Source organism: Eschrichtius robustus, chromosome 14 (assembly GCF_028021215.1).
Source record: "Eschrichtius robustus isolate mEscRob2 chromosome 14, mEscRob2.pri, whole genome shotgun sequence".
NCBI lineage: Eukaryota > Metazoa > Chordata > Mammalia > Artiodactyla > Eschrichtiidae > Eschrichtius > Eschrichtius robustus.
In genome coordinates, this window is record NC_090837.1 from 7,053,310 (window position 1) to 7,065,069 (window position 11,760).

An 11,760-nucleotide genomic window follows, 5' to 3' on the forward strand; every position below is an offset into this window, starting at 1 on the left:
TCCCACCAGTTTAAGGATATTTATAGCAGGAGTGGAGACAGACCTGGTACATGCTGGTGTCCATGCTGACAGGTGACATTAGAGAATGTCCTTTAAGGGACAGTTGTCCTCCGGAATCGAGCAGCACAACTGCTGTGGAGGCTTCCATGAGCCTTCAGCTCAAGGTTGATGCTGTACTGAGGGTAAAACAGCCAGTTAGCTGTGGAGGGACGGGCTGGTAGGATCCAATGGGCTATCCCGCCACCAGTGAACTGGTGAATTGATCTTGACTAGATTGGCTGTAAACCTAGGAGCTGAGCTGGATCAAGGCATTCTTAATGATTGGATTAGTGTTGCCAATAGGGCAGACCCAGGGGTGGCTCACAAAAGTGGTGGTAATCATCACCAGGGAGGCAAACATTGCGTTTTTACTTACAGATTTTGCACTTTTAAGAAAATGTTCCTCCTTAACTTTCAGGAAAGATAGCCGTGAGCCTTTCTTGGGCCTTCATTCATGCACATGTTTCACTCGTTACTATTGAACTTCGTAGACGTACTGAAATTTAAAAGTTGTCTGCATTTAGGTAAGTCTTAGGAACCTAATTTGTCATGCAACGGGGCCTTTCAGAGGTGAACTGCAGTGGGAATCCCTGTCCCAACACGTCCTGCCCGGCTTTCCTCCTCTGGCGCCCGTGGAGGAGCAGCTGTCAGGACACCATCAGGCTAAGACTACACCCTTGTAGTGCAGAGTCGAGCAAGGGGTGCCACCTGGGAACGTCGGTTCTCTTTGCTACTTGCAGATCAGGCCTCCTTGGGGCCGAGGGTCAGTCCGCAGACCCCTTAGTGAGAACTCCCTGGCTTTTCCGCCCACCCTGTCCTGAGGGCCTTTCTTGCTGTGACAGTATTTGTGGCACTGAAGAGGATAAAGAAGCTTCAGCCTTCTTTCTGACTTCCACTTTACGGGGCAGAGAGCTTTTTTTCTACGTAGCACATTGCAGTCTCACCTCCATCAGAAAAAATCATCCTGTTCATGGTTTATACTGAATTTGCAAACTACTGATATTATTTTTCAATAACCACTTGTATCTACCATCAACCATGAGAGGTGGGAAGAGGTACGCTGTATCTCTGCAATAAAACTTTTGCCAGGTTCTACCTCTGCTGAGCAAAGGATACTTTTATACGTAGGCATAGATCTTCCTTCCTTTACTGATCTGACATGGTGCATCTTGAGACAACATATGATGGAATCCAAAGACAATTTGAAACAAAGGTGGATGTAAACTCTTCTGGTTGTTTCTGTTCTGTTCTCTTTTTTAAAATCTCTTTTTATATTGCTACTCTGTTTTGAATGTCCGTCAGTGTATGAAGGGTACGCACTGTTCTCATGATACTGCACTGCTTCAGCCTTCCGTGGTAATACAGTACCGAGTGTCCAGAAACGATTGTTCTGACCGTTTTGATTTGTAACTTTAAAAATTGGGTCTCATGCAATAAAAATGTATTGGCTGCATTTAGCGAGGTTTATACCCTTGCAAGTAAAAACGATCAACCATGAAGCGTAATGAATTCTGTATTTAGGTTTTTTGTTGTTGTGTCTTTTGATTTTTCTGTTTTTTTTTTCTTTTTTTTGTAAGATTCTTAAATAAATTAAACTGGCTAATATGCTGCTTTTCTCTGTGTATTTTCTTTGTCTGGGTTCTGAGCACCCGTTTAAGCTGTGTCAGGGCTACCACGCTCACCTAGAGAGCTTCTTTCCATTGGGGGCTCGGACTTCTTCTATGTTGGTTTTTTATTTTAAATGAATTCTAGAAGACTTCTCACGATGTGGATAAAATGCAACCCAGCATTTGTTAGAGTCAAAAATGTCCGTGCCGCTGCAGAGCTTCAGTGAGTCAGCACCGGGTGCCCCGGCTGGGGGGCTTGGGTCATGGGGTGTCCTCCCTGAAAGGTGCCACGAGCGTTGGAGGACTTGGGGGTATGAGGCTTCCTATTTAAAATTCATTCCTGGTGTTGCACAGCCATCCAGTCTGTGAGTCTTAAGATTGGAGCTCTGCTTAAGAAAAAACAAAATGGAAACTACCGCAGACAACATAGCGTGTGCCAGTCGCTGGGGTGCTTTCTGTAGTCCTTTCCGTAGTCCTCAGTCCTCTAGTTTTCAGATGAAAAGCCTTTTAGTTTCTAATTTTTGTGGAAATTGGTGCCTGTATTTCTTCTATTTATTTATTTAGTTTTGGCTGTGTTGCGTCTTCGTTGCTGCACGCGGGCTTTCTCTAGTTGCGGCGAGCAGGGGCTACTGTTCGTTGAGGTGCGCGGGCTTCTGATTGTGGTGGCTTCTCTTGCTGTGGAGCACGGGTTCTAGGTGCGCGGGCTTCAGTAGTTGTGGCATGCGAGCTCAGTAGTTGTGGCACGTGGGCTCTAGAGTGCAGGCTCAGTAGTTGTGGCTCACGGGCTTAGTTGCTCCGCGGCATGTGGGATCTTCCCGGACCAGGGCTCGAACCCGTGTCCCCTGCATTGGCAGGCGGATCCTTAACCACTGCGCCACCAGAGAAGCCCAAGTGCCTGTATTTCATGTTTCTTCACTAAGTGTTTAATAAGCAACTGCTGTGTGTCTGTGTTGGGCCACATGCAGTCCTCAGTAGAGACTCCTCGTGGGTAGGGTTATTCTCATGTCAGAGATAGCAAACGAGCGAGCAAGTTAAGGTTCCGGTGGTTATGGGAGCTAGGAAGGAGACATTAGGAACGCTGGGTGCCTGATGGGGGGCCCAGGAGGTGACCGACCATCCACTGGCACCAGCCTGCCTTGAGGAGGCTGCCGTGGATGGAGAGAAGGGAGTGTGGTGAGCCCTGGGGCTCATCGATGGAGAAGTAACGATCGGACAAGAGATCCAGTCAGCTCCTTGCACTGGGCTTGGAAAGCTAGAGAAATTGGGAATGAGCAGGAGAGAAGACACCACAGGACACCCAGAACAGTGAGTAGATCCCTTTGCCCTGAGTGTGTGTGTGTGTGTGTGTGTGTGTGTGTGTGTGTGTGTGTGTGTGTGTGTGTGTTTAAACCTCCCTGCCCCTATGCCATATGAGTGCTGGCGCTCTCACTTTACAGGTGAGATGGGCACAGAGGTCAGGGAACCAGCAAGGGGCGGTCTGGGCCAGGAGTCCATGCCACTGTCCTCTAGACACGGACAAAGGCATTTTGTAAATGTTTGGAGTCTGGCTTGTTTGCGAGTCTTTTCTTTGTGGGGTTTGAAATGCTTGAGAGAGTCATGTTCAGTTTGTAGCTGTAAACGCTTAAAGGAATTTAATCAAATTTGTAAACGGTGTTTATGTTTAGGGAAATTTAGTCTGCCAAATACGTGAGATAATTGAGCGTTAATTGAAGAACAAGTGAAAGGGAGTGTTTTACATTTTAACTAAAATTTTCCTAAAATATTTCTAAGTCGTGCTTGAAGACTGAAAGGAAACTTGTTCTTGAATATATAACCTTAATAAATTGAGTATTAATTTGAATAAGAAACGAGAGGCCAGACTTCATGTAGAGCCTCCACCATCCCCACTGAGTTTTTCTGTTACGGTTCCAGTCTGCTTTGACCTTGTTCCGCTTCAGTGTTTTAATCTGTAATCCAGTCTGCTTTCAGCCTCACGTTGTGTCTCCCAGGGCCTCAGCACCGTTGACATTTGGGCCGGGCCATTCTTTGCAGAGAGTGGGGTGAGGTGGGGGCCGTCCTGTGCATTGTAGGGTGTAGAGCAGCATCCCTGCTTCTACCCACTAGGTGCCAGTAGTACACACTGTGTACCCGGCACCCCCCAGTTATGGAAATCCAAAATGTCTCCAGACATGGCCTAATGGCCTCCTGAGGGTCAAAATCGCCTCTAAGCAAATGAATCATACAGAGGCAAAAGCTGGTGTCTGATCTGTGTGTGTGTGTGTGCACAAATTTGTGTGTGTTTTACAGAGGACAAGACCCATGAGCAAGGGGGCACCACCCTTGAGATAACAGAAAATACAAACTTTAACTGGCTGGGGGTTTGCAATATGTACAATACAATTTCCATAAGTATGAATATTTATCAGCTAGTCATTTGAGAGCATGATGTAAAGAAGCCATCTGTGGAGGCCTTTATGGAGAGAAAAGAGGCTAAAAGAAATGTGCGAAATGTTTATTTTTAGAGCCCAACTCTCAGCAAGTTGGCTTCGTCCTCTGAAAGCTGCCCACTCTGGGCGTCAAGTGCATCGTTGGGTTAGGAGAGGCGAGTGCCACACTGCTGGTTCCAAATCACCGTCCACCTAAGAATTACCACCAGGTAGCATGCAAAGGTAAGATGGCTAGGTGGACACCAAATTAGTCTGGGATACTTAATTTTTATGTTTTTGATTGGTAGTTTGCTTGAATAAGTAATACCAACACCTGACAGAAGTCAACAGGCAGATGAGAACATACAGTGAACGTTTTCTCTCTCTGCTCCTCCCGCTTGGCCCCCTTCTTCTTTCCAAGGCAGCCATTCTTGCCAGTTTCTTCAGTATCCTTTCTTGGGGAACTTTAGAGGGTAAATTTTTGAGTATCACAAAAAATGTTCTAGCTTCTGTTGTTTATCTTTGGTTGTAGGCAAGATTCATTTTCACAAAGATTGATGTGCAATTACTGGAGAAATCCAAATTAGAATAAATTATTAATTGTAGGAAATTGAGAAATTCATGAACCTTCAGTAGGAAGTTAGGTGTTTTGTGAAGATGTCCACTGTTTAGAGCCGTAAGAGGTCTCTAGAATCCCCTTTTTCATCTTTAGGCCTAGATCAAGATAAATTATACAATGCTCTCAATTTTTGCAGTAATACTGGATTTTCTGTTTAGCTTTCTTTTCCCACAGTTTGTTTTTACATGTGTGTTTCCTGTTCAGAGGTATTGATATGAAGATGTTTATTATGTCCTCAAATGTTTGCATGCCCCATTTATTTATTTATTTGGCTGAGTCGGGTCTTGGTTGAAGCACGCGGGCTTCTCTCTAGATGTGGCGTGTGGGTTTTCTCTTCTCTAGTTGTGGCATGCAGGCTCCAGGGTGCGCGGGCTCTCTAGCTGTGGTGTGCAGGCTCCAGAGCACGTGGGCTTTGTACTTTGTGGCACTCTGTACTTTGTGGATCTTAGTTCCTGGACCAGGGATCGAACCCGCGTTGCCTGCCTTGAAAGGTGGATTCTTTACCACTGGACCGTGGGAAGTCCCTGCATGCCCCATTTTTGATTTTCTGTCTATCGTAGATCAGACCTAAGAAACAAACTTTTGGGCTTCCCTGGTGGCGCAGTGGTTAAGAATCCACCTGCCATTGCAGGCGCCACGGGTTCAAGCCCTGGACCGGGAAGATCCCACATGCTGTGGTGGAGCAACTAAGCCCGTGCGCCACACCTAGTGAGCCTGCGCTCTAGAGCCCGTGAGCCACAACTACTGAGCCCCCGCGCCTAGAGCCCGTGCTCCACAACAAGAGAAGACACCGCAATGAGAAGCCCGTGCACCACAACGAAGAGTAGCCCCCACTCACCGCAACTAGAGAAAGCCCACGCGCAGCAACGAAGACCCAACCCAGCCAAAGATACAAATAAATCAAATTAAAATAAAAAGAAGAAGAAACAAACTTTTGAGGTCTAAAACAGGGATTGGCAAACCATGGTGCACGGGTCAAATCCAGTACACCCCCCACCTGTTTTTGAATGGCCCTGGAAGCTGAGAATAGTTTTTACTTTAACTGGTTTAAAAAAAGAAAGAGAAGAATATTTTGTGCCATGTGAAAAATACATGAAATTCAAATATCAGTGTTCGTAAAATTTTATTGGAACTTAGTCATGCCCAGTCTTTGATGTATCATGTAAGGCTGTGTTAGTGCTGTGATGGCGGACTTGCACAGTGAGAAACTGTGCGGCCTGAAACGCTTAAAATATTTACTGTCTGACCCTTTACAGGAAAAGCTTGCTGGCTCCTGCTCAGTAAAACAGGAATAATGGCAGAAACATAACTGAAAATTAATAAATTTGGGTGTAGACCTCTGATCAAAACCCAACTTGATATAAAGTATGGTTTTACTGTCCTGAGGATATAAACCACACTGGAGTCACTAACTGCTGATTTAATCATGACACTTCACCCACAACTTGTCTGGTTGTCAAACTGTTCGGTCTGATTGCCTGCTTAACTAGTTTCTTCAGTCAGTGGTCTCCAAACTTTTTTGGTCACATGTTCTAATTGTTTCTGAGTATACTTCCACTATTGTTTATTAAGTTATTTATAAGTCTTATGTGTGCTGTGCTAATATGTAGTAAATCCCACATAAACAGGAATTCTAATATTCCCTCACTCCTATGAATCACCCTTCTTACCATGTGAGGCGAGTGCACCCCACTTTGGAGCTGATTGCCCCAGAATGGTGATGGAAACAGTATCAAAATGATTTCAGGGCTTCCCGGGTTGATGTTTTTCCTTAGAGAAAATGGCACGTGTGTTGTCTGCCTTCTTAGGATGTTGGAGTTTCGAGAATTCTTAGAGCTTCATCCCGTTGAACCTTCGTAGTCTTACAGATGAAACTAAGGCCTGGGTAGGTTAAACAAGTTATTTGAGGCCTAAAGAGAGGTTCATGGTGGATCCAGAACTAAAACTTATTTCCTGAGGTTCTTCCAGGCCAAGCTCTTTCACTAGGCTCCCCCTTCTCCTTCATCTGCTCTACTCCCTGGCAAGCCACTCTGTGACATGTCCATTAAACTAATAAGGGACCATTCTAGATCCTTCTAGGACCACTCATTTAAAGGGACCTATTTGGAGTTCAGGGTTTTTGAGCCCAAGCCACCCGTTCTCTTTGCCTGACCCTGCAATAAACCTTTCTTTGCTGAAAAAAATAAAAATAAAAGGACCTATTTGAGGGAGTTTCACACAGATGTTTTTAGTGGAGCCACTAGGAATGGTTTTTTTCCCCCTTTTTAGGGGTTTTAACTCTCAGAGGAGAAAGGGGGAAAAAATCTGGATCCTTTTTTGAAGCCTGTTGTAGTGGGTTGAATAGTGCTCCCCTACCCCCCCCCCCCAAAAAAAAAGTTAAAAATATATGTCCACCTGGAATCTGTAAATGTGACCTTTCTGGGAAAAAAGGTCTTTGCAGATGTAATTAATTTAAGGATCTTGAGGTGACATCATCCTGGATTAAGGTGGGTCCTCAATCCAATGACAAGTGTTCTTAGAAGAGATGGGGAGAAGACACATAGAGAAGAAGGCCATCTGAAGGCAGAGCTGGAGGGATGCAGTCGCAAGCCAAAAAATGCATGGAACCACCAGAAGTTGAAAGAGGCAAAGGATCGTCCCTTAGAGCCTTCGGAGGGAGTGTGGCCCAGCCCATACCTTGATTTCAGACTTCTGGCCTCCAGAACTGAGAGCAAATAAGTCTCTGTTGTTTTAAGCTACCAGTTAGTAGTAATTAGTTATGGCAACCCCAGGAAGCTAACACATTTGTTATGGAAAGTGAATTGTGAGCAGGAAGAAGGTTGAGAACAGGAGTACCGCCTGCAAATGAGAATTGATCTTGCTTTGTCTCATTTCTAGGAGCACACTGAGGCCCTTTATGGAATGTTCTATATGCCTTGACTAGACATTCGAGGATGCAGTTCTTTCCTTCAAGTGGCTCAGACTCATGAAGGAGACTGACCAGGTTAAATGCAATAGCAGGCATTAGCAGAGGGGCAGCCAGGCAGGGAAGTCTTTTCAGAGGTGGGGATAGTTGAGCTGGGCTTTGACGGGTGAGCAGGAGTTGGCCAAGTGGAACACAAGGGCACAGTGGTGTAATGAAGGCTCGGATGTGGGAATGAACAAGCACCAGGGTCAAAATCCAGTCTGGCCTGAAGAAGAATAACTAGTGAGAGGCAAGGCTCCAGTGTGGTGAGGTAAGAGGGGACAGCTAAATAGGGCTGCCATGCCTGGAATGATAAGCTTCATCACGACATGGGGATGGTCTTCCTCTGCTGCCCCTAGAATAGTGCCTGACACTCAGACTCTTGATAACTATTTGTTGAATAAAGGGGAAGAAACCCCACATGATCTCAATAGGTGCAGAAAAAGCATTTGACAAAATCCAACTCTTTCATGATAAAAACACTCAACAAACTAGGAAGAGAAGGGTACACCCTCAACTTGATAAAAGGCATCTATGAAAAGCCCACAGTGAACATCACACTTACTGGTGAAAAACTAAAATCTTTGCCCCTAAGATCAGGAACAAGACAAGGATGTCTGCTCTTACTGCTTCTATCCAGTGCTGTCCTGGAGGCTCTAGTCAGGGCTGTTTGGCAAGAAAAAGAAAGAAAAGGCATCCCATTTGAAAAGGGAGAACTAAAACTCTCTAATTTGCAGATGACATGATCTTATATATAGAGGACCCTAAAGAATCTCCATGTAGACACAAAACAGCTATTACAGCTAAAAAGTGAGTTCAGGAAAGTGGCAGGATGCAAGACAATATAGAAAAATCAGTTGTATTTCTACACACTAGAGAGAAACAATCCAAAAATTAAGTAAATTCCATTTACAATAGCATCAAAAATAATGAAATACTTAGGAATACAATAAACCAAAGAAGTACAGGACTTGTACACTGAAAACTGAAAAATTGTTGAAATTAAAGAAAGAAGACCTAAATGAATGGAAAGACATCCTGCATACATGGATTGGAAGATTTAACATTGAAATTAAGATTGCAATACTCCCTAACTTGATACACAGATTTAATACAAGCCCTATCAAAATTCCAACTAATTTTTTTTAATAAATTTTATTTATTTATTTATTTGGCTGTGTTGGGTCTTCGTTGCTGTGCGCAGGCTTTCTCTAGCTGCGGCGAGCGGGGGCTACTCTTCATTGCGGTGAGTGGGCTTCTCACTGTGGTGGCTGCTTTTGTTGTGGAGCACAGGCTCTAGGCGCGCGGGTTTCAGTAGTTGTGGCATGTGGGCTTAGTAACTGTGGCTCGCGGGCTCTAGAGCACAGGCTCAGTAGTTGTGGCGCACGGGCTTGGTTGCTCCACGGCATGTGGGATCTTCCCGGACCAGGGCTCGAACCTGTGTCCCCTGCGTTGGCAGGCGGATTCTTAACCACTGCACCACCAGGGAAGCCCCCAACTGTATTTTTTGTTTTTTGTTTTTTTTGGTTGTTTTTTTTTTTTTTTGCAAAAAAGGACAAGCTGATCCTAAAATTCACAGGGAAATGCAAAGGACCCAGAATAGCCAAAATAATCTTGACAAAGAAATATAAAGTTGGAGCACTCACACTTCCTGAATTCAAAGCTTACTCCAAAGCTACAGTAATCAAATCAGTGGAGTACCGACACAAGGATAGATTCCATAGATCGATGGAATAGAATTGAGAGTCCAGAAATAAACTCACATTCATCGTCAACTGATTTTCAACAAAGCTGTCAAGACCATGCAATGGGGAAAGAATAAACTTTTCAACAAATGGTACGGGGACAACTGGATATCCACATGAAAGAATGAATCTGGACACACTTCATACACAAAAATTAACTAAAAATGGATCAAAGACCTAAATGTAAGAACAAAAACTATAAAAACTATTTGAAGAAAACTTAGGTGAAACTTCATGACCTTGGACAGGATATGGTACCAAAACACAAGCAAATAAAAATTTAAAAATAGATACATTGGACTTTATCAAAATTTAAAACCTTTGGGGAATTCCCTGGCGGTCCAGTGGTTAGGACTCCACGCTCTCATTGCCAAGGGCCAGGGTTTGATCCCTGGTTGGGGAACTAAAGTCCCACGAGCTGCACAGTGCGGCCAAAAAAAAAAAAAAAAAAAAAATTAAAAACTTTTGTGTAAAAGGACACTATCAAGAAAATGAAAAGATAGCCCACAGAATGGGAGAAAATATTTGCAAACTATAAATCTGAGAAGGGACAAGTATCCAGAATAAAGAACTCTTTCAACTTAACATAAAAACTCAAGTTAAAAAATGGGTAAAGGATTGGAATAGATGTTTCTCCAAAGAAGATACACAAATGGCCAGTAAGCACATGAAAAGAAGCTCAACATCATTCATTAAAGAAATGCAAATCAAAACCATGAGATTCCAGTTCACACCCACTAGGATGCCTCAAATAAAAAAGCCAGATATGGGCTTCCCTGCTGGCACAGTGGTTTAGAATCCACCTCCCAATGCAGGGGACACGGGTTCAAGCCCTGGTCCGGGAAGATCCCACATGCCGCGGAGCAGCTAAGCCTGTGTGCCACAACTACTGAGTCTGTGCTCTAGAGCCCACGTGCCACAACTACTGAGCCCATGTGACACAACTACTGAAGCCCATGCACCTAGAGCCCATGCTCCACAGCAAGAGAAGCCACTGCAATGAGAGCCCCGTGCACTGCAACGAAGAGTAGCCCCCGCTCGCCGCAACTAGAGAAAGCCTGCGTGCAGCAACAAAGACCCAACACAACCAAAAATAAAATAAATTAAAAAAAAAAAAAAGCCAGATAGTAAAAGTGTTGGTGAGGATATGGAGAAATTGGAAAATTTATACATTGCTGTTGGGAATATAAAATGATATAGTCACTATGGAAAGTAGTGTGGCATTTCCTCAAAAAGTTAAACATAGAGTTACTATGTAACCCAGCAATTCCAGTCCTGGGTATATACTCCCAAAATTGAAAACATGTTCACAAAACTTGTACATAAATGTTCATAGCAGCTTTATTCATAATAGTCAAAAAGTGGAAACAAGCAAAATGTCCATCAGCTAATGAATGGATAAACAAAATGTGGTCTGTTTATACAATGGAATATTATTCAGCCATAAAAAGGAACAAAGTCCTGATACATGTTACAACATGGATGGACCTTGAAAGTATTATGCTAAGTGAAAGAGGCCATACACATGTTGTAACTGATTCCATGCATATGAAATGTCCAGAATAGGTCTGTCCCTAGACATAGAAAGTAGATTAGCAGTTGCCTAAAGCTATGGGTAGTGGAGAATGGGGTGTGACTGCAGTTCGGTTTCCTTTGGGGATGACAGAAATGTTCTAGAATTAGATCGTTGTGATGATTGCACAACTCTGTGCTTATACTAAGTCCCGCTGAATTGTATATTTTTAAAGGGTGAATTTTATACTAAGTGAACTAGATCTCAATTAAAAACAAAAGGAAAAATATTTTTCAATGATGATCAGTGAGGGGGCATCGTGGTAAAAATAACAGTATGGAAAGAGAATAGCCCACAACATCTGTAGAAAGGACTGAAGCAGGCCACTGAGATCTGGATTCTTGCCCCAAGGAAATGGAGGCTTAGTCCAACAGCGAATAGGTGATGGAGCCAGAATTAATACCAAGGTCTGTCAGCCTATGAGCCCTCTGCTTATAGCTTCTAGCCCTGAACTGGTCCAGTAGGAAAACCACTAGCTATTGAGGCTACTGAGCACTTGAAATGTGGCCAGTTTGAATTAGGACGAGCTGTAAAGGTAAAATACATGCTGGGTTTTGAAGACTTAGTATCATAAAAAGAAAGTAAAGTATCGTAATTGCTTTATATTCATTATATATCGAAATCATACTGTTTCTGGATATATTGTGTTAAATAAAATATAAAGATTAATTTCACCAGTTCTTTTTACTTTCTAAAATGTGACTACTAAAACTTTTAAATTACATATGTGGCTTGCAATACGTTTCTGTTGGACAGTGCTACTCTATAGAGTATTGGTCCCCTGGGAGCAGGGTAGGAAAGGGTGATATTAATTTATCTGTGAAATAA